This window comes from Drosophila biarmipes, chromosome 2L (genome assembly GCF_025231255.1).
Source record: "Drosophila biarmipes strain raj3 chromosome 2L, RU_DBia_V1.1, whole genome shotgun sequence".
In the NCBI taxonomy this organism is placed as follows: Eukaryota; Metazoa; Arthropoda; class Insecta; order Diptera; family Drosophilidae; genus Drosophila; species Drosophila biarmipes.
In genome coordinates, this window is record NC_066612.1 from 23,461,804 (window position 1) to 23,486,885 (window position 25,082).

The 25,082-nt window shown below is 34.6% G+C and overlaps 1 long non-coding RNA gene across 1 annotated transcript in view; it reads right to left on the bottom strand.

Moving 5' to 3' along the window:
• Positions 1–247: 247 nt before the first annotated feature.
• Positions 248–25,082, bottom strand: part of LOC122818791 (uncharacterized) — a 30,461-nt gene continuing 5,626 nt past the window's right edge. Inside the window, exons 2-6 of the long non-coding RNA XR_007763579.1 lie at positions 23,770–23,904; positions 1,985–2,345; positions 1,694–1,892; positions 1,152–1,604; positions 248–1,001 (exon numbers count right to left, since the gene is read on the bottom strand). This is a non-coding gene — a long non-coding RNA (uncharacterized LOC122818791). The remainder of the gene's footprint in view (positions 1,002–1,151; positions 1,605–1,693; positions 1,893–1,984; positions 2,346–23,769; positions 23,905–25,082) is intronic.

Below are 25,082 nucleotides of genomic sequence, written 5' to 3' on the forward strand. Positions count from 1 at the left end.
TACAGACGAAAAATTATCTCTGGGTATGATAGCTGTTAATTATGCGTGTAGTGTTTGAAGGAATATTAAAAATTTGAGACATCTTGTAAATTAGACCGTTTGTCTAAACAGGGTTAAGACCTTTTCAAAATCTATGACACACGCTATTGTGGCTCGTTTTTGGGAGAGATTTTTAAAAATAACTGCTAGAGAATAGCTAACTGAGATATTTTCCCTAAACCCAAACTGGTATGGTTTAAGAATATGATTTGCGTCAATATGTTTTTTTATTTGGAAAAACAACATCTTCTCAAAGAGCTGGGTTATAGCCGAGTGGATGGTTATTGGTCTATAAGCTTGGAGACTTTCAGGCTTTGCTTTGTTTTTGGGTATTGGTATTACCCGACCACACTCCCAGCTAGTGGAAAAGTATCCAATATTGTGACACTGGGTAAATAGTTTAGTTAGGTGACAAAGGACAAGTACGAGTATGTGGATTGAATCCTGGAACTTGCCGAGTATCATCCAACTTAGGTGAGAATTTCGTGCAATAGGTTCGTCTGGATTTCCGATTCGGGTTTCCGGAAGGATAAGACTCGCAATGAGGTCGGCTTCGATGATGAGATCTAGCGCTTCGAGCTATAGTTTAGAGGATCCGAGAGCTGGAGTCCGTTGATGTATTTCCAATTTGGAGTCGAGAACGATTGGTTTGGTAGAGGTGAGGTTAGCGAGTGCAGAACGTACGCAGAGTCGACCTCTAGATTAAACGTTGGGTTTGGCGAAGTTCGGATGCAGCATCTTGCCGTAAAGTTGCACCGTTGTCCAGTAGTTTGGCCAACGCCGGCGATCGAAGCGTGGATTTCGCATCGTGGAAGTTGAAGAGCTTGGACGGTATGCTCTGAGATTATTGTAGCTTCCGACCCCCGATGAGGGGATTTATTGATGCTTGAGCGCCGCTCTGTGGTGGCAGACAATAATCCGTGCGGTAGCCAACAGGATATTCTGTCGCGTTGCATGGGAAGCTGTGGAAGAATAACATTGGTGAGGTGTCGGTGTTCATAATCGAAGCGATATGTGGTAGACTGGATGATACGGTCGGCGAGTAAGGTTGGGATGCTTGAGTGATGCTTGGCGCCGCTGCTCAAGCATGTTGAGGCATAGGTTTGACTTACTCACAACCTCCTTACGTTGCTAGCAATTCAAGCTTAGGAATCGGGGACATCGACGAAGGATATGATTACCATTGCAGTGTGGACAACGAAGCACAGGGGGGCTTGGTTGCGCGTTGGTGTTATGAACTGAGATACGTTGTGTGGTGTGATGATACAGTGATGATCCAGATTTGCTGGTGCAACTTTTCAATGGCGTCCAGGGTGATTAACCGGTTGTTGAGAAACTGTTCGAGATCTTTGACTGCCGAGATGATGTTCCCAGGCGGAGTGCGTTTCTTTCGGTAATTTTGCAGTCAAATAATGCGCGAGCCAGTGATCCCCGTCCTGCAGCGACGCGTTAAGGCGGCTGCGCAGACGTTGACTGCACTGTTCATAGATCGAATATCATCGGGCTTCTCCAGTTGTGGCATGTGGACACGTGCGTCGGCAACCGTCGACACGGCGTAACAAAACCTGTCAGACATATTATGAGAATTTTTACTAAATTTGTTTTGAACCTAGCTAGCTTTGCTTGATAAATCAAAAAAAGCACCCGTACTCACGTGATCTTTCCCTTTTGCTTATGCCTGAATTTACGTAACGTTGACTATAGCGTAAGCGCAGGCTGTACTGTTTTCCGATTTCGCTTTGAGTAGGAGGTTTTCCTTGGTTGCGAATTATATCGGGCCTTCTTGCAGCACCCGTGTGTGTGTGTAGAAGCGCTGTCAGCTGACCGGGTGTGTTGGTATTGATGACTGTGCTCTGTCGGTGTGAGAGCACGTGTTGGGGGGCACAAACAGAGGCGATCGAAATTTGTGTTAGATAGAGTGATTGGTGTTATGCTTTATACTTACAATTGTAAGATTAAACTGAGATTTTCAACTTCAAGCAAGACGCCGTGCCGAAAATGCTATGTACGGCTGTCATATTAAGAGGCCCTCTTGGGAGTAGGTAAACGACTGAAGTTCAGAGATAACAGTTTAGCCTTTAATTCATTAGGTTATAATGTGTACACTTCACTCTTGATCATTAATTAACTTTACAAATAAAAGGGTCACAATAGACAGAAAGTAAAAGCAGACGATGTTGTTCCGGTCGCTGAAGAACGTAGTTCTTTTCTTCCTCTCGCAAGCTCTGTAGAGTTGCTAGACGTCCTGACCTTCGTCTTCAGTTCGCAGGGCTATCAGCTGTGTATATGAACTAAGTACCGTGGGACTGAACAATGAAATGAGGAAAAAATGAAATAAGTTTAATAAAATAAAAAAGAAATATATTTCTCCGTTAAAAGAATTTATTATAAAAAAATATTTTGTAATTAGTAATAAAGAAAAGTAACAAATTCATTATTCGGGATTCATTATTTGGGATTCGAAATCCTGAGAACGCCGACTTAGAAATATCCGTCAACAAAAATACAAATATCTTGGGAATTAAAAATCCTGAGAATGCTGACGATGAAAACACCGTCAAAAGTTGAATAAATGAAAATCGTTTGAAATGTAAAAATTTCAAGGACGCCGTCGTTGAGTTAGCCGACAAACAAGAGATAAATAATATAGGTACAGACCAATTAGAAGGACTAAAGGAAAAAAAAGTTCACTATATTGAAACAGAGCATTCAAAGATAAATATGCAAACTCCATAAAGGGCAAAATAAATCTTATTCACCACAGGCCAATATACGGGAAACAGTATGCTTTATCTGTCACCGACTTTGTTAAAAGAGAAATCAGTAGAATATTATTAGAAAAAATTATTAGGCCTAGCCGAAGCCCTTACAACTCATCACTTTGGTAGTCCCAAAAAAAGGAGAAAATCAAGACGGAAGCCATAAGTAAGATTGTTATTGACTATAAATAATAAAATGAAAGTACCATATGTCTACATGGACGAGATTATAATATTCTCAAATTCTATTAAACATTATAAAGACTTGAACAAAATTATATACCTATAATATATTATTATTTAGGGCAAACATGAATCTCTTGAGAAAAATCAATGGTTTTTAAACGCGAAACAAGTTTTCTAACGTCATTAAGACAGACCCAGGAAAAATTGACACAATTACTAAATATCCGCTTTCAAAAAATATTCGGGAACTAAGAAGTTTCCTCGGCCTTACGGGCTATTAATGAAAATTTTTTTAAACTACGCCTGTATAGCCAAACTTTTAAAAAAAAATATCATAAAGGCAAAATTTCGAAATGAATATCGCCCAAATTGTTAATTCACCTGGATGACCCAGCATTAAAGCTTTTAAGGAGCTGAAAGAAAATCTCATTGCTCAAGTAGAACTAGTACAACTCTGACCACCGACTCTTTGGACGTCGCAATTGGTGCAGTTTTATCTCAAGAAGGTAAACCAAATAATTTTATTTCAAAAACCTTATCTATGAAACTAATAAGAAAAAACATTTAGAAAGAATAGTAAATTACTTATACTGAGTGATTGGTACTAAAATTCATAAAAATACTAATATAGAAATGAAACGCTGGTATTCCTTCATAGAAAGTTTCTCTTCAAAAGTGATTCAAAACCAGGTACAACTAATGTAGTTGCAGACGCCTTATCAAGAACTCAGATTAACAACTTAACTGAAAGTAACGAATCGGTCCCAGATCAAACCACTTAGTATTCAGCAAGGAGAGTTTTGAGAATGTTATACAAGAAACTCGTAAACCCTTAAACCAGTAGGTATACAGTACATGAGTCGGTTAATATATCGAAAATACCAGACATATAGTAGAATTTGACACAGCCGAAAATTTGATACCAATCTTAAGAAAATACTTTCCCCCTATTATAACAGTAGGTATTTATTGTACTTTAGAGGACTTTATAGAATTCAAAAACCAATTAAAGAAAATTTTATAAATACATTTTTATATACAAGAATATTTGTCAAAGACGTGGAAAATTCTGAAGACAAAGCACGTATAATCGAAGAAACACACTGTAGAGCATACAGGGGACTTAATTCAACAATTTACACAAGCCAATGTAATAATGACCGATAATGAACCGAGCTAATAATAAGAAATTTATTATCAATTCCAAATTATTTAAAAAAAAATAGAATTTTCTTCTGATGATTTTAAAAATGTTATTATTGATCAAGATTTACCCCTGCGAAAACATCGGGTACGATTATTAACACTTGATCTGAAAATTTTAATTGACACAAACACATTTGCAAGACATGACGTTTTTAATACCAACATTTTAAACAATGATGACATTATTGAAATATTAAAATAAATTATAAGTATAATTAAATAATAATTATAGCTGACTTAATGGACATCTCTATTTGTAAAATCGCACTTCATAAAGAACTATTAATAATTTATATAAAATACCCAATAATAAAAAACAGATGCGAAATATATCACGCCAGAGCGATTTCGATGGGAAACTAGTATTAAGCAATAAAGTCGCAAAATGCGCATATATGTTTTATGAAATGTCTAACTTTAAGAAAGAACTTTTTAATAATTATTGCACTTTAATTAAGGAAAAAACATCTTTTACCCAATTATTAAATGTTAAGAAATCAACTTGTAAAAAATATGAAAAAAAAGGACATCATACAAGATGGTGCCATTCTTATAAATGGTAACAATATTCTTAACAACTCCCATTAAAACTGGTCATATTTTAAAACATTTAATGGTACTACCAAAATAAATAATACCTCATATACATACCAATTTGGAAAACAAAATATTTGACTACGTAACTACGAACCACTTCAAAAATTATGAAATATCCGATTAAATTTTATTAAAGAACTCGGAACTAAAATATCACTTACATTTATATTATTAATTTTAATCATAATATATTTGATTTGTCTACTTGTTATAAAATACAAAAATGCTATATTATTTGTAAGCAAAAAACAACGGTCAGAAGCAGAAAAATACATTAACCAGCCCGTGAACGTAACCCGTGAAACCAGGCCGCTTATGGCTTTTATAAGCAATAATTTCAATCTCTGCTTCTGCCTTTGTCTTTGCTTTTGGCTTTGAGGTCCGATCTTGGTTCCCCAGCTAAGTTCAACAAATCAAAATTAAAGTAAACATCAGCTTCTGTTCGAAGCCCAATTAATTGCGCCGTTTGCGTTCCAAGCGTCTACCAAAATGCATTGGTCAGCATAATTGAATCTTATAATGAGATCTCGGCAAGAAAAAAAAAGAACAATAACCCCCAGCGCAGTTCCCTTTAAAAATGTTCTTGTGTTTGGTACGATGTGCTAGTTCTGTCGCTTGGGTTGTGTTGTTGCAAACTCAAGATCGCAGCGATGTCCTTGCTACCTGCGCCTAATGTCAGTGTCGCTGTTTTTGTAAATCTTCACGGTTCGCTGATCGCGAGCACGGAACATCTGGCACGACTTGCTGGCGCCTCTGAAAAAAGATAACGGTTTGAGCAGTGTGAGCAAATTGATCGTGCCCATCTCTGATCTAAACATAAATTAAAGTTCTAAAGTTCAAAAAGAAAAGCTCCTGGCCGGCGTTTGTTGGATTTCATTTAAGATGGGAGAGGGCCGTCCCATCTTGACCCTTGCCGAAATCAGTAAAGTAAAACCCAAGAATTGTTTTGTGTTAATAATATTATCAATAAAGGTTTAACATTATTAAATACTTCAAAATAAAGAATATATTTTTTTCTTAAAAACTTCCCCAATTTCAAAAAGGTTTGCGGAGGTGTCAAAAATGTTAATGGCAGCATACACCCAGATCATATAGTAAGAACCTTATAAAGACTATTTCGAAGCTAACCACGATTCCTCAACGCACCACCTCATGTGCGAAGCAACAGCAATAGTGGTGAGGATCAAATACAATAACAAAACATTGAGTTAGACCGGGGCAGGTATATAATATCCCATGAAACTCTCCGCGGGAAGGAATACAAGACCACTTGAGAAATTTGAACAACTAAGTACATTGCTCTTTTCGCCTGGGTGGCATAATTGGCAAAGTCTCCAAAGAGAGCGGCAGAGCAAATGGTGGGTCTATAAGTTTCTTACTCTCTGTCAGTGACTTTCGTTTCGTGCAGTGTGTTAACAGTAGAAAAGAAGTGAAATATGACTGGTCGTGGTAATGGAGGCAATGGCTTGGGAAAAGGGGGCGCCAAGCGTCACCGCAAAGTGCTGCGTGTAACATCCAGGGTATCACGAAGCCAGCTATCCGCCGTTGGGCTCGTCGTGGCGGTGTTAAGCGCATCTCCGGACTCATATAGAAGGAAACACGAGGCGTTCTGAAGGTGTTCTTGGAGAACGTTATCCGTGATGCCGTTACCTACACCGAACACACCAAGAGGAAGACCGTCACCGCCATGGACGTTGTGTACGCACTGAAGAGGCAAGGCCGCACCCTGTACGGTTTCGGCGGTTAAAAAAATAGTACAGCTTGTTCCTTTTCAGCAATCGGTCCTTTTCAGGACCACCATTTAAATTTCCAAAGGAGACAAATTTTTCAATAATGCTTTGAATCGAAAGTTGATGCTTCATGTATAACTTAACAACAGCAATATTTCCGCATATTTTTCTCCGAAAATATTGCAACATTGTCAAGCACAAAGTTGCAGCCCAAGTTCAATAACATAAACACGAGCATCCGGTCAGCCGCAACTAAGTACGGAATACGAATTCTGCAGACCCTACAGTTTCTGAAACCAAGCACTTTTGTCAACGCTACCAACGCCGCTGCCGCCAAAGCCGACGTCGCTGCCCCAACCCACAGCTTTAAATAGGGATCGCTATGTAGAGTAGGGCTAGTTCCGATTTGTATCTCGAATAAATTAGACTTTGAAGTTTTAATTATTTGGAAATTAACTGGCGCCCGAACAGGGACCAGCGCGAGTAAATCCGATTAAGTTCGATCAGTGCTAATAAATGCGTGCAACTCCGTTGACTTTAAAGTGCAACGCGTGGGACATCTGATTAAGTTCGATCCGTGCGGAAAATTATTAAGTGCAACTCCGCTGGCCCACAAAGGTCAGAATCAGAGGAACTCCTTCATAATAAAATTGAAGCTGAGGACGACAACCCCCCGGCAAAATAATTGCTGATCCATCGGTGGACTACAAGTACTGTCAGGCAAGCCCGCAGGACATTCTCTATTCGTGTGCGTTGCAGGATCCTCAGTAGGCGACAAACAGGAAGACATCAAACTCGAAATATTAAATTAAAATTAAATTTAAAAATTGAAATACAAATAAAATCAAACATAAATAATATTGCACAAAACTAAAATTAAATAATATTGCACCAAATTAAAATAAAAAAAACATTCAAATTTTAAACTACAATTTAAGAAATTATATTAAGAATTTGAAAAATTCTCCTTGAACAATTTTACCTTTACCATTTAATTTCACATTAATATTATTATATTTGAAATGGAAACTACTTTAATGCGTAAGACACACCCATGAATATTCCCCTTCTTTAAAAAAGCAAATGGCTAATCACCGAAATCTCATAAGACCCCCATTATCAATATTAAACAACAACGGCCAGCAGGACCAAATAATCCAGAAGAACCCAACGCAGTTTTAGAACAGCAAGTAAATCCAAACCAAATTCATTTAGTTCAGCAACTTCAGAGACTACAAATTCAACAACAACCACACAGGAATAACATGGCAGCAGAAGAATTACAGGCAGCCGTTAGGCAAATACTTGCAGAGCAATTACCAGTTTTATTAAGACAAGCAAAAAATCTAGGGATTGATTTTTCATATGCCCCAAATCAAGAAATTTTTCTAGAAAATAGAGGTAGTCTCGAAGGTCTAGACAGGGAACCAGACATATTGAAAAGTCTGCGAGAATTTTCAGGAAATCCAGCGGAATTTAGTTCTTGGAAAAAGGAGTCGATAGAGTGCTAAAAACATATGAAAACACTGTAGGAACGGCGAAATACGAGGTGTGTTCAAAAAGTAAGGTGACTTTGTATTTTCAAGAAAAACTTTTAATTTATTTATCAATATTAATTTTGTCCCCTTCAAAGTAATCCCCCTCAGATATAATACACTTATGCCAACGGTTTTTCCAATCCTCAAAGCACTTCCCATACCCTTTTCGGTATAGCCTTGAGCTCTTCCAGCGAAGCACTCTTTATCTGTTCAATCGTTGCAAATCTCCGTCCTTTCATAGGTCTCTTTAGTTTTGGGAACAAGAAAAAGTCACATGGGGCCAAATCCGGTGAATATGGTGGCTGAGGCATTATTGTGGTGTTGTTTTTGGCCAAAAAATCTCTCACAAGCAAAGATGAGTGAGCAGGGGCATTATCGTGATGCAAAAGACATGAATTGTTTTTCCACAATTCTGGACGTTTCTTTCGTATTGCTTCTCGCAAACGGCGCATAACTTCCAGATAATACTGTTTATACGTACGGTACGACCATATGGTAAGAACTCCTGATGCACCACGCCATGTTAATCGAAGAATACAGTGATCAAAACTTTGACATTTGATCGAACTTGGCGTGTTTTTTTCGGTCTTGGCTCATCTGGGCTCTTCATTTGTGGCGATTGGGCTTTGGTTTCGATATCATAACCATATACCCATGATTCGTCACCAGTTATGACCCTTTTAAGTAAATCTGGGACGTCGTTGACGTCATCCAACAGCTCTTGAGCGATGCTCATGCGACTGTTATTTTGGTCTAAATTCAGCAATTTTGGAACAAACTTCGCTGACACACGACTCATGCCCAAAACGTTTGAAAAAATTTCATGGCACGAGCCAAGCGATATACCGACATCTTCAGCAACTTCTCTGATAGTGATTCGACGATTTTCGAAAACAATTTTCTTCACTGCTTGAACGTTTTCATCAGTTGTTGACGTGCATGGGCGTCCAGAGCGAGGCTCGTCATTGGCATCTTCCCGGCCATCTTGGAAGAGTTTGTACCACTTGTAAACATTTTTTTTTACTCAGAACAGTTTCACCGTATGCCACTGTCAACATTGCAAGTGTTTGTTACCTTTACGCCTCTCACAAGTAAACAAAAAAAGGGTTTCAATTAAAACTTAATACAGATGTTAGGAAAGAGTGTACCAACATAACAAAACAAAAAAATCGATAATCGAAAATATGTTGCCCGCGTAATTTGAAAAGTCACCTTACTTTTTGAACACAGCTCGTATTTTGGTATTTGACACACTATTCGTAACAAAATAACTGGAAATGCAGACACTGCATTGGAATCCTAAAACATTCCATTAAATTGGAATGCTATCTCGAAATGTCTAACCCTCCATTACGCAGATAAATAGGATATAGGAACCCTTGAGTACCAAATGACGACGATTAGCCAGGGCACTAATCAGACAGTAGAAGAGTTACATCAGGCGGTCTACAAACATCTGTCCCTGATACTTAATAAAATTGCCTGTATGGAATTAGGACCTGAAGCAGAGCAACTGATGACCAAAATGTATAGGGAAAAAGCCTTAGACACTTTTGTACGCGGACTTCGTGGCGACTTATCTCGCCTACTTGGTATGAAAGAACCTGCTGACCTTCCGGCAGCATTGCACCTATGCTTAAAGCTTGAGAATCAGGCATTCCGCACTAGCCACGCTACCAACAGAGAGCAACAATCGTCCTTCAAGAATGCACCTTCACGGTTCGTGCCACAAATGCAACCAGCCGAACCAATTTCGCCACAATGGTCAATCCCTACAAGGAACGCCCAGTTCCAAACTCCCTTTGCACAACCCAACTCAAATAGACAACATTATAATCTACACCGACAACCATTCATGGCAACCAGAACTTACAAGTGGCCCCATTTGTAATGGCAGGAAGCCAACCACCCCCTCGACCTTTGGCCCCAAAGCCACAACCACGACCTGAACCAATGGACATAGGCAGGACTCTACAAGCCAAACATATGAACCAGGACGCTTTGACACTGGCAAAAGACCACCAAATCCAATTAACGAGACAACAAAAAACTTTAATATTCAATAAGTTACGGGTACTTCCACGGAAGTAAAAGAAGAATCACTATCAATCGAAACTCTAAAAACTCAAGATGAAATCCCGACCGAACACCATGAAACTCTTTCCGATCATTTCCATATTGGGAAATGACTGAGTTAGGAGCAATAATCGATATCAACAATAAAACCATGTCATTAAAATCCGGCAGAGTAATAGCTATAAAAGAAGAAAAAATAGAAACAGTCAACCTAATTATTCCTCGGACAGACCATCTTAAAAAGACAAAAAAAATAAAACTAAACCAACTCCTCCGAAAATACCCAAAACTCTTTGCTGAACCCGAAGAAAAACTGACCTACACCACAAATGTGAAAGCTGAAATTCGTACAAGCACTGACACTCCAGTTTACTCAAAATTTTACCAATATCCTATGGCACTTAAAGACGAAATAGACCGACAGATAGAAGAACTTTTAGAAAACAATATAATACGAACCTCAAGATCACCTTACAACTCACCAGTCTGGATAGTTCCAAAAAAAAACAGATAGTTCCAACATAAAAAAATACAGAATGGTAATAGACTACAGGAAATTAAATAGTGTAACAATAGCAGACAGATACCCCATACCAGATATTAATGGAGTTTTAGCACAATTAATAATAATAAAATGTTTTCTGTGTTAGATTTTAAGAGCGGGTTCCATCAAGTTCCTTTAAAAGAAAGTGATGTGGAAAAAAATGCCTTTTCCGTGAACAACGGAAAATATGAGTTCACAAGTCTTCCATTAGGGCCATCCATATTTTAAAAAGCATTTGACGACAATCTTAGGGAACACATAGGTAAAATCTGTTACATTTATATCGACGACATAATTGTATTTAGTCCGGACGCTGAAACCCATTCCAAAAACTTAGAAAAAATATTTGAGACCTTAAATAATGCCAATATCAAATGACAACTAGACAAGTGCGAGTTCTATAAAAATAAAGTTGAATTCTCAAAAAGGTAGAAGCGATCGCCAACTACCCTTGTCCCAAAACTGTAAAAGAATTAAGAGCAGTCCTTGGACTGTCTGGATATAATAGGAGATTTATTATGGGATACGTCACACTAGCAACACTCCTCACTACTTTACTTAGAGGCAAGGACGGTCGTATTTTAAAAAGGGCTTCATCGAGGAAAACCACCCACCTCAACTATGAAACTATGCAAGCTTTTGATAAACTTAAAAGCACCCTAATATCAAATGACGTAATATTACAATACCCTAACTTTAATGAGGAATTCGTACTAACAACAGACGCTTCCGACCATGCAATAGGAGCAGTACTTTCACAGAAGGAGAGACCAATAGCTTTCATATCCAGAACCTTATCACAAACAGAAGAAAACTACGAAACAGCTAAAAAAGAAATGTTAGCCATTTCTTGGGCAGTAAAATCGCTTAGAGGATACATTTACGGTGCAACCAAAGTTAAAATTTACACCAGTTACAGTTACAGTTACAGTTACGATTGTAACTGGAAAGGAAGAATCGCAATAAAGAGATGGAAATCATACCTTGACGAATACAACAAAGAAATACTTTACAAACCCGGAAAAGAAAACATAGTGGCTGATGCCTTATCCAGAATGCCAAAAACCAACGAAATTAATTCATTAACCATAACACAACATAGCGCTCAGAGTTCAGGCCACAATCTTATTTACAACGTAGAAGCACCCATAAATGCATTTAAAAATCAAATATTCATTCATAAAGAAAATCCCCCTAACTATAAATTCACTACTCCATTCCCAACATTTCATCGGCACATTATCACTTAACCAAACCTTCCAAAAAACACTCTTATAGAATTACTAAAAAATATCTAAATCCGTCATAAATGAAATATTTACAACGGAAGAAATAATGGGAGAAATACAAAGAATCTTTTAAAATCAGGTTCACACAGAATAAAGTAGAAGACGTAACAAACGAAAGTGACCAAGAAAAAATAATATTAGAAACCCATAACAGAGCCCACAGAAATTCAGAAGAAAATAAAATTCAGCTTGCAGAAAAATATTACTTTCCTAAAATGAAACAAAAAGTAACAAATTTAGTTAAACAATGCAAAGTGTGTAAAGAAGGAAAATACGATAGACACCCTCTAACCCAGAAATTACAGAAACTCCAATTCCTGAATACCCAGGACATGTAATTCACATTGACATTTTTTCCACAGAAAGAAACTTAGTTTTGACCGCAATAGACAAATTTTCAAAATTAGCAAAGGCAAAAATTATCAAATCTAAATCAACAGAAGACATTAACAAACAGCTACACCATATTCTATTTTACTACGGTGTAGCGAAATACGTTGTAATGGATAATGAAAAATCTTTTAACTCAGCAACCAATAATTTTATGATGATAGATCAATTAAATATTATCATTTTTAGAGCCCCACCTTATAAAAGTTCAGTGACGGTCAGATAGAAAGGTTTCATTCCACTCTTTCTGAAATAAAGCGATTCATTAAAACAAATTTACAATACTTTTGAAGAACTATTAAATAGAGCCGTTTAAGAATATAATTACACAATCCACTCCGTCACGACCATTATAAATATTTTTTGGAAGAAACGTTACTACTGATCCAGAACAATATGAAAAAAGGAGACGCGATAATATAGAAAACCTCAAACAAAAACAAAAAATTGAACTCGAAAACCACAATAAAAATAGAAAAGAAATAAAAACTTATTTACCAGGGCAAGACATTTTTGTTAAACAAAATACAAGATTAGGATCAAAACTATCTCCACGCTTTAAAAAAGAAATTGTCAAAGAAAATAGAAATACAACCATACTTACTGAAGCGGGAAGGATTGTTCACAAAAGTAATATTAAAGGACATTAGGTCCGACACTTCGTAGGGAAATTTTTTGTCCATCTTTGTCCATCTTTGTTATTACAGGATGCTGCTCCTAACAATATTATTACCATTGGTAACCGCGACCACCGACATAACAAACTATACTGACGATCATACCATAACAATCTACAAAGGAATAGGGAAACTACAAATATCATCAATAAAACGTATCCATTTAATTAATCTAAGCCACCTCGAAAATGAATTACTTCAAATAAGGGAACACACACAAACCAGATTAAAAAATAGCTATCACTACCATACTCTAACACACGAAATAATACAATCACTCACAGCACTTAGTACACTTACAATAGAACCAAAAAAATGCCAAACCAGATCAATAAATATAATCGGCTCAGACTGGAAATACATCGCAGGTAGTCCAGATCATGAAGATTTAGTAATGATAGAAGAAAGTTTAAACAACCTAGCAATAAATAACAATGAACAAATAATAATTAATAACCAACTTCAGGACAGAATTAATAACTTAACCACAATTTCGAACATGTTAGCAAACACTATTCAGAATGACAATCGTTTTAGTAATGAAATTGCACCAAAATTTACAAAATCAAGTTAGACTAATAAAAGAAGAAATAGGAAACATTAAATTCGCAATAGAATGGGCAAAAATTAAGGTAATAATTACCATATTATTAAATGAATTCGAGTTAATTGAAATAAAAAAGATATTCCAAAAAAAATAATATCTCCTCCTTTTCCGTTAAAGAAATATTAGAATTTGTTGATGTGTCTGTCTTACAAAATAAAACAACTATTATTTACATGATCGAAATTCCCGAACTTGAACCATGCAACTACGAAAATCTTGTAATTAAACCTGTTATTAAGAACCAATCAGTAGTACATTTAGTTATCAACGAAATTCTTGTATCAAACAATAAAATATTATCCTTACCCAAAAATTGTAAAGCATGCAACCTCATAAAAATTTTTAAGCAAGAAAACACAATAGACCTAAGAGAATCGAAATGTATTTCTAAATTAGTTCAGGGAAAGGAATCGCTATAGTAACTCGGACCACATAGAGCCAATAAAGGAACTAGACGATGGCGTAATACTTCTCAACGAATTTGACGGAAATGTAATAGCAGACAACATTACTCGCAACCTTAAAGGCACCTTCGTAATTCATTTTTTCAACGATACCATAAATATAAACTGAAAGAACTACACAAATAAGGAAAAAACAATAACAAGATCTGAAATACCACGAATCAAGATAACACCAATAGAAGCCGAGTGTCTACAAATTCTGTCACCTACAAATAGACACCTACAAATATTAGAAAGCGATACGACCCTAAACCGAATCACAATTATCACTTTAGCATGTGTCATTGTTCTTGTTTTAATCAAATTTAAAACCTGTTTCCAAAGAAGAGAAAAAGTAATCTTACAAGTTCAGGAAACACTTCCAAAAGTTCTAAGTAACAAGACCAACACCATATCAACCACTAAAACAATAGTACCTAAATTCAATAACATTTCATATTTCTGACTTCTCTTGAGGATAAGAGTTAACAGGAGGGAGAGTTAACAACAGCAATATTTCCGCATATTTTTCTCCGAAAATATTGCAACATTGTCAAGCACAAAGTTGCAGCCCAAGTTCAATAACATAAAGTTCAATAACATAAACACGAGCATCCGGTCAGCCGCAACTAAGTACGGAATACGAATTCTGCAGACCCTGCAGATTCTGCAACCAAGCAATTTTGTCAACGCTACCAACGCCGCTGTCGCCAAAGCCGACGTCGCTGCCTCAACCCACAGCTTTAAATAGGGATCGCTATGTAGAGTAGGGCTAGTTCCGATTTTTATCTCGAATAAATAAGACATCTTAATCCAATTTTTGAAGTTTTAATTATTTGGAAATTAACTTATATATTTATTGAACCAAAATGAAATGTCATATGAAAGTAGTTCAGGTAGATACACATCTGTTTTGTAGAAAGTGTATTAACTTAGTATATCGTATATTACATTTTCGTCAAAGAAGTTGATATCAGAACTTTTGTTTGTTGAAGGTGCGATCGTCACTATATTTTTACCTCCTTAAGAGGTGTTTTTGTTTGATAGCAGATGTTTTTGTTTTGTATTCAAACAAATCATTTTAGAAAGGCGTACACATTTCAAAAAACCTTTACTGGTGTACAAAATTTAGCTACACCCAAAAAAAATAGTATCAATATGCCAATGTAATATTATTGAGTGTCATTTTTGAAAATATCATTTTGACATTTTTTGGTGTCAATAAGACACTACGGATTGGCATTTTTCAGTAAGAATTTGTGGTCACATTGACACTATTTCGTAGTAAAAAGGCAATTTCTAGGGTCAACTTCGTACGAATTATTGATTTTACATCCATAACAAAAATAATTTCTTTTAATTTATTTAGTAAAAATTTGGTTTTTTTTATTGTAGTTATATGTGTATTTTATAATATTTTTAATTTTATAAATTTTCTGCCGTCGACCAGGTGTACGTGGATACGCGATTTAAATGTATACAATCTTTGGAGTCTAAAGAAGAGACTTCGTATATTATTTTGTTTTATTGTGCAAAATACAACTGTCAATATATACTTACGCAAATCCATGTAGCAGCAAACGAACCAGGTAGATTTGGTGTACATCGTTCGTCCACATTAGTTTCTTTAATTTATTTTTAATTTAATTTAATTTAAGCAGCTTCTGCGTAGAATCATTGTCCTCCATAACAAACCTAAATGATACAAAAAAAAATAGTGCATTAAAAAATTGAAAGCGATGTTACCGTCAGTGCTTACATGCTTATGTGCAGTATGTGCTTTTTCCTTTTACGCACTTTGCCTAAACTTTTTTTTTAGTTGCACACTCACATTCAAAATACGAGTATGTATGGGTCTATATTATATTGCATCTATATTATATTTTTATGAATTTATTACCTTATTCAATAAGCACTAGCGCCTTGCACTAAAATATTTGTCGTTTTCTACACAATATTAAGCTCACAATGATTTATCGATAACTATTGCTTGCACGATCGGCGCATTTAACATTTTAAAAATAGAAAGACCATTATTGGTATCGAAGAGACCCTGGATTTGCTTAATCTAGGATCAAATTGATCCCAGGTGGTATACTAGATTCGTGGCTGATGCCTTATCCAGAATGCCAAAAACCAACGAAATTAATTCATTAACCATAACACAACATAGCGCTTAGAGTTCAGGCCACAATCTTATTTACAACGTAGAAGCACCCATAAATGCATTTAAAAATCAAATATTCATTCATAAAGAAAATCCCCCTAACTATAAATTCACTACTCCATTCCCAACATTTCATCGGCACATTATAAATTATAAATATTTTTTTGGAAGAAACGTTACTACTGATCCAGAACAATATGAAAAAAGCAGACGCGATAATATAGAAAACCTGAAACAAAAACAAAAAATTGAACTCGAAAACCACAATAAAAATAGAAAAGAAATAAAAACTTATTTACCAGGGCAAGACATTTTTGTTAAACAAAATACAAGATTAGGATCAAAACTATCTCCACGCTTTAAAAAAGAAATTGTCAAAGAAAATAGAAATACAACCATACTTACTGAAGCGGGAAGGATTGTTCACAAAAGTAATATTAAAGGACATTAGGTCCGACACTTCGTAGAGAAATTTTTTGTCCATCTTTGTCCGTCTTTGTTATTACAGGATGCTGCTCCTAACAATATTATTACCATTGGTAACCGCAACCACCGACATAACAAACTATACTGACGATCATACCATAACAATCTACAAAGGAATAGGGAAACTACAAATATCATCAATAAAACGTATCCATTTAATTAATCTAAGCCACCTCGAAAATGAATTACTTCAAATAAGGGAACACACACAAACCAGATTAAAAAATAGCTATCACTACCATACTCTAACACACGAAATAATACAATCACTCACAGCACTTAGTACACTTACAATAGAACCAAAAAAACGCCAAACCAGATCAATAAATATGATCGGCTCAGACTGGATATACATCGCAGGTAGTCCAGATCATGAAGATTTAGTAATGATAGAAGAAAGTTTAAACAACCTAGCAATAAATAACAATGAACAAATAATAATTAATAACCAACTTCAGGACAGAATTAATAACTTAACCACAATTTCGAACATGTTAGCAAACACTATTCAGAATGACAATCGTTTTAATAATGAAATTGCACCAAATTTACAAAATCAAGTTAGACTAATAAAAGAAGAAATAGGAAACATTAAATTCGCAATACAATGGGCAAAAATTAAGGTAATAATTACCATATTATTAAATGAATTCGAGTTAATTGAAATAAACAAGATATTCAAAAAAAAATAATATCTCCTCCTTTTCCGTTGAAGAAATATTAGAATTTGTTGATGTGTCTGTCTTACAAATTAAAACAACTATTATTTACATGATCGAACTTGAACCATGCAACTACGAAAATCTTGTAATTAAACCTGTTATTAAGAACCAATCAGTAGTACATTTAGATATCAACGAAATTCTTGTATCACACAATAAAATATTATCCTTACCCAAAAATTGTAAAGCATGCAACCTCATAAAAATTTTTAAGCAAGAAAACACAATAGACCTAAGAGAATCGAAATGTATTTCTAAATTAGTTCAGGGAAAGGAATCGCTGTGTGGCTATAGTAACTCGGACCACATAGAGCCAATAAAGGAACTAGACGATGGCGTAATACTTTTCAACGAATTTGACGGAAATGTAATAGCAGACAACATTACTCGCAACCTTAAAGGCACCTTCGTAATTCATTTTTTCAACGATACCATAAATATAAACTGAAAGAACTACACAAATAAGGAAAAAACAATAACAAGATCTGAAATACCACGAATCAAGATATCACCAATAGAAGCCGAGTGTCCACAAATTCTGTCACCTACAAATAGACACCTACAAATATTAGAAAGCGATACGACTCTAAACCGAATCACAATTATCACTTTAGCATGTGTCATTGTTCTTGTTTTAATCAAATTTAAAACCTGTTTCCAAAGAAGAGAAAAAGTAAACTTACAAGTTCAGGAAACACTTCCAAAAGTTCTAAGTAACAAGACCACCATATCAACCACTAAAACAATAGTACCTAAATTCAATAACATTTCATATTTCTGACTTCTCTTGAGGATAAGAGTTAACAGGAGGGAGAGTTAACAACAGCAATATTTCCGCATATTTTTCTCCGGAAATATTGCAACATTGTCAAGCACAAAATTGCAGCCCAAGTTCAATAACATAAAGTTCAATAACATAAACACGAGCATCCGGTCAGCCGCAACTAAGTACGGAATACGAATTCTGCAGACCCTGCAGATTCTGGAACCAAGCAATTTTGCCAACGCTACCAACGCCGCTGTCGCCAAAGCCGACGTCGCTACAGTTTTAAATAGGGATCGCTATGTAGAGTAGGGCTAGTTCCGATTTGTATCTCGAATAAATAAGACATCTTAATCCAATTTTTGAAGTTTTAATTATTTGGAAATTAACTTATATATTTATTGAACCAAAATGAAATGTCATATGAAAGTAGTTCAGGTAGATACACATCTGTTTTGTAGAAAGTGTATTAACTTAGTATATCGTATATTACATTTTCGTCAAAGAAGTTGATATCAGAACTTTTGTTTGTTGAAGGTGCGATCGTCACTATATTTTTAGCTCCTTAAGAGGTGTTTTTGTTTGATATCAGATGTTTTTGTTTTGTATTCAAACAAATCATTTTAGAAAGGCGTACACATTTCAAAAAACCTTTACTGGTGTACAAAATTTAGCTACACCCGAAAAAAATAGTATCAATATGCCAATGTAATATTATTGAGTGTGATTTTTGAAAATATCATTTTGACATTTTTTGGTGTCAAAAAGACACTACGGATTGGCATTTTTCAGTAAGAATTTGTGGTCACATTGACACTATTTCGTAGTAAAAAGGCAATTTCTAGGGTCAACTTCGTACGAATTATTGATTATACATCCATAACAAAAATAATTTCTTTTAATTTATTTATTAAAAATTTTGTTTTTTTATTGTAGTTATATGTGTATTTTATAATATTTTTAATTTTATAAATTTTCTGTCGTCGACCAGGTGTACGTGGATACGCGATTTAAATGTATACAATCTTTGGAGTCTAAAGAAGAGACTTTTGTATATTATTTTGTTTTATTGTGCAAAATACAACTGTCAATATATACTTACGCAAATCCATGTAGCAGCAAACGAACCAGGTAGATTTGGTGTACATCGTTCGTCCACATTAGTTTCTTTAATTTATTTTTAATTTAATTTAATTTAAGCAGCTTCTGCGTAGAATCATTGTCCTCCATAATAAACCTAAATGATACAAAAAAAATAGTGCATTAAAAAATTGAAAGATGTTACCGTCAGTGCTTACATGCTTATGTTCAGTATGTGCTTTTTCCTTTTACGCACTTTGCCTAAACTTTTTTTTAATTGCACACTCACATTCAAAATACGAGTATGGGTCTATATTATATTGCATCTATATTATATTTTTATGAATTTATTACCTTATTCAATAAGCACTAGCGCCTTGCACTAAAATATTTGTCGTTTTCTACACAATATTAAGCTCACAATGATTTATCGATAACTATTGCTTGCACGATCGGCGCATTTAACATTTTAAAAATAGAAAGACCATTATTGGTATCGAAGAGTCCCTGGATTTGCTTAATCTAGGATCAAATTGATCCCAGGTGGTATACTAGATTCGTGGCTGATGCCTTATCCAGAATGCCAAAAACCAACGAAATTAATTTATTAACCATAACACAACATAGCGCTCAGAGTTCAGGCCACAATCTTATTTACAACGTAGAAGCACCCATAAATGCATTTAAAAATCAAATATTCATTCATAAAGAAAATCCCCCTAACTATAAATTCACTACTCCATTCCCAACATTTCATCGGCACATTATCACTTAACCAAACCTTCCAAAAAACACTCTTATAGAATTACTAAAAAATATCTAAATCCGTCATAAATGAAATATTTACAACGGAAGAAATAATGGGAGAAATACAAAGAATCTTTTAAAATCAGGTTCACACAGAATAAAGTAGAAGACGTAACAAACGAAAGTGACCAAGAAAAAATAATAATCCCAACCCATAACGGAGCCCACAGAAATCTAGAAGAAAATAAAATTCAGCTTGCAGAAAAATATTACTTTCCTAAAATGAAACAAAAAGTAACAAATTTAGTTAAACAACGCAAAGTGTGTAAAGAAGGAAAATACGATAGACACCCTCTAACCCAGAAATTACAGAAACTCCAATTCCTGAATACCCAGGACATGTAATTCACATTGACATTTTTTCCACAGAAAGAAACTTAGTTTTGACCGCAATAGACAAATTTTCAAAATTAGCAAAGGCAAAAATTATCAAATCTAAATCAACAGAAGACATTAAAAAACCGCTACACCATATTCTATTTTACTACGGTGTACCGAAATACGTTGTAATGGATAATGAAAAATCTTTTAACTCAGCAACCATTAATTTTATGATGAAAGATCAATTAAATATTATCATTTTTAGAGCCCCACCTTATAAAAGTTCAGTGACGGTCAGATAGAAAGGTTTCATTCCACTCTTTCTGAAATAAAGCGATTCATTAAAACAAATTTACAATACTTTTGAAGAACTATTAAATAGAGCCGTTTAAGAATATAATTACACAATCCACTCCGTCACGACCGTTATAAATATTTTTTGGAAGAAACGATACTACTGATCCAGAACAATATGAAAAAAGCAGACGCGATAATATAGAAAACCTCAAACAAAAACAAAAAATTGAACTCGAAAACCACAATAAAAATAGAAAAGAAATAAAAACTTATTTACCAGGGCAAGACATTTTTGTTAAACAAAATACAAGATTAGGATCAAAACTATCTCCACGCTTTAAAAAAGAAATTGTCAAAGAAAATAGAAATACAACCATACTTACTGAAGCGGGAAGGATTGTTCACAAAAGTAATATTAAAGGACATTAGGTCCGACACTTCGTAGGGAAATTTTTTGTCCATCTTTGTTATTACAGGATGCTGCTCCTAACAATATTATTACCATTGGTAACCGCGACCACCGACATAACAAACTATACTGACGATCATACCATAACAATCTACAAAGGAATAGGGAAACTACAAATATCATCAATAAAACGTATCCATTTAATTAATCTAAGCCACCTCGAAAATGAATTACTTCAAATAAGGGAACACACACAAACCAGATTAAAAAATAGCTATCACTACCATACTCTAACACACGAAATAATACAATCACTCACAGCACTTAGTACACTTACAATAGAACCAAAAAAATGCCAAACCAGTTCAATAAATATGATCGGCTCAGACTGGAAATACATCGCAGGTAGTCCAGATTATGAAGATTTAGTAATGATAGAAGAAAGTTTAAACAACCTAGCAATAAATAACAATGAACAAATAATAATTAATAACCAACTTCAGGACAGAATTAATAACTTAACCACAATTTCGAACATGTTAGCAAACACTATTCAGAATGACAATCGTTTTAGTAATGAAATTGCACCAAATTTACAAAATCAAGTTGGACTAATAAAAGAAGAAATAGGAAACATTAAATTCGCAATACAATGGGCAATAATTACCATATTATTAAATGAATTCGAGTTAATTGAAATAAACAAGATATTCCAAAAAAAATAATATCTCCTCCTTTTCCGTTGAAGAAATATTAGAATTTGTTGATGTGTCTGTCTTACAAAATAAAACAACTATTATTTACATGATCGAAATTCCCAAACTTGAACCATGCAACTACGAAAATCTTGTAATTAAACCTGTTATTAAGAACCAATCAGTAGTACATTTAGATATCAACGAAATTCTTGTATCAAACAATAAAATATTATCCTTACCCAAAAATTGTAAAGCATGCAACCTCATAAAAATGTTTAAGCAAGAAAACACAATAGACCTAAGAGAATCGAAATGTATTTCTAAATTAGTTCAGGGAAAGGAATCGCTGTGTGGCTATAGTAACTCGGACCACATAGAGCCAATAAAGGAACTAGACGATGGCGTAATACTTCTCAACGAATTTGACGGAAATGTAATAGCAGACAACATTACTCGCAACCTTAAAGGCACCTTCGTAATTCATTTTTTCAACGATACCATAAAAATAAGCTGAAAGAACTACACAAATAAGGAAAAAACAATAACAAGATCTGAAATACCACCAATCAAGATAACACCAATAGAAGCCGACAAATTCTGTCACCTACAAATAGACACCTACAAATATTAGAAAGCGATACGACCCTAAACCGAATCACAATTATAACTTTAGCATGTGTCATTGTTCTTGTTTTAATCAAATTTAAAACCTGTTTCCAAAGAAGAGAAAAAGTAATCTTACAAGTTCAGGAAACACTTCCAAAAGTTCTAAGTAACAAGACCAACACCATATCAACCACTAAAACAATAGTACCTAAATTCAATAACATTTCATATTTCTGACTTCTCTTGAGGATAAGAGTTAACAGGAGGGAGAGTTAACAACAGCAATATTTCCGCATATTTTTCTCCGAAAATATTGCAACATTGTCAAGCACAAAGTTGCAGCCCAAGTTCAATAACATAAAGTTCAATAACATAAACACGAGCATACGGTCAGCCGCAACTAAGTACGGAATACGAATTCTGCAGACCCTGCAGATTCTTCAACCAAGCAATTTTGTCAACGCTACCAACGCCGCTGTCGCCAAAGCCGACGTCGCTGCCTCAACCCACAGCTTTAAATAGGGATCGCTATGTAGAGTAGGGCTAGTTCCGATTTGTATCTCGAATAAATAAGACATCTTAATCCAATTTTTGAAGTTTTAATTATTTGGAAATTAACTTATATATTTATTGAACCAAAATGAAATGTCATATGAAAGTAGTTCAGGTAGATACACATCTGTTTTGTAGAAAGTGTATTAACTTAGTATATCGTATATTACATTTTCGTCAAAGAAGTTGATATCAGAACTTTTGTTTGTTGAAGGTGCGATCGTCACTATATTTTTAGCTCCTTAAGAGGTGTTTTTGTTTGATATCAGATGTTTTTGTTTTGTATTCAAACAAATCATTTTAGAAAGGCGTACACATTTCAAAAAACCTTAACTGGTGTACAAAATTTAGCTACGCCCAAAAAAAATAGTATCAATATGCCAATGTAATATTATTGAGTGTCATTTTTGAAAATATCATTTTGACATTTTTTGGTGTCAAAAAGACACTACGGATTGGCATTTTTCAGTAAGAATTTGTGGTCACATTGACACTATTTCGTAGTAAAAAGGCAATTTCTAGGGTCAACTTCGTACGAATTATTGATTATACATCCATAACAAAAATAATTTCTTTTAATTTATTTAGTAAAAATTTGGTTTTTTTTATTGTAGTTATATGTGTATTTTATAATATTTTTAATTTTATAAATTTTCTGCCGTCGACCAGGTGTACGTGGATACGCGATTTAAATGTATACAATCTTTGGAGTCTAAAGAAGAGACTTTTGTATATTATTTTGTTTTATTGTGCAAAATACAACTGTCAATATATACTTACGCAAATCCATGTAGCAGCAAACGAACCAGGTAGATTTGGTGTACATCGTTCGTCCACATTAGTTTCTTTAATTTATTTTTAATTTAATTTAATTTAAGCAGCTTCTGCGTAGAATCATTGTCCTCCATAACAAACCTAAATGATACAAAAAAAATAGTGCATTAAAAAATTGAAAGATGTTACCGTCAGTGCTTACATGCTTATGTTCAGTATGTGCTTTTTCCTTTTACGCACTTTGCCTAAACTTTTTTTTAATTGCACACTCACATTCAAAATACGAGTATGGGTCTATATTATATTGCATCTATATTATATTTTTATGAATTTATTACCTTATTCAATAAGCACTAGCGCCTTGCACTAAAATATTTGTCGTTTTCTACACAATATTAAGCTCACAATGATTTATCGATAACTATTGCTTGCACGATCGGCGCATTTAACATTTTAAAAATAGAAAGACCATTATTGGTATCGAAGAGTCCCTGGATTTGCTTAATCTAGGATCAAATTGATCCCAGGTGGTATACTAGATTCGTGGCTGATGCCTTATCCAGAATGCCAAAAACCAACGAAATTAATTTATTAACCATAACACAACATAGCGCTCAGAGTTCAGGCCACAATCTTATTTACAACGTAGAAGCACCCATAAATGCATTTAAAAATCAAATATTCATTCATAAAGAAAATCCCCCTAACTATAAATTCACTACTCCATTCCCAACATTTCATCGGCACATTATCACTTAACCAAACCTTCCAAAAAACACTCTTATAGAATTACTAAAAAATATCTAAATCCGTCATAAATGAAATATTTACAACGGAAGAAATAATGGGAGAAATACAAAGAATCTTTTAAAATCAGGTTCACACAGAATAAAGTAGAAGACGTAACAAACGAAAGTGACCAAGAAAAAATAATAATCCCAACCCATAACGGAGCCCACAGAAATCTAGAAGAAAATAAAATTCAGCTTGCAGAAAAATATTACTTTCCTAAAATGAAACAAAAAGTAACAAATTTAGTTAAACAACGCAAAGTGTGTAAAGAAGGAAAATACGATAGACACCCTCTAACCCAGAAATTACAGAAACTCCAATTCCTGAATACCCAGGACATGTAATTCACATTGACATTTTTTCCACAGAAAGAAACTTAGTTTTGACCGCAATAGACAAATTTTCAAAATTAGCAAAGGCAAAAATTATCAAATCTAAATCAACAGAAGACATTAAAAAACAGCTACACCATATTCTATTTTACTACGGTGTAGCGAAATACGTTGTAATGGATAATGAAAAATCTT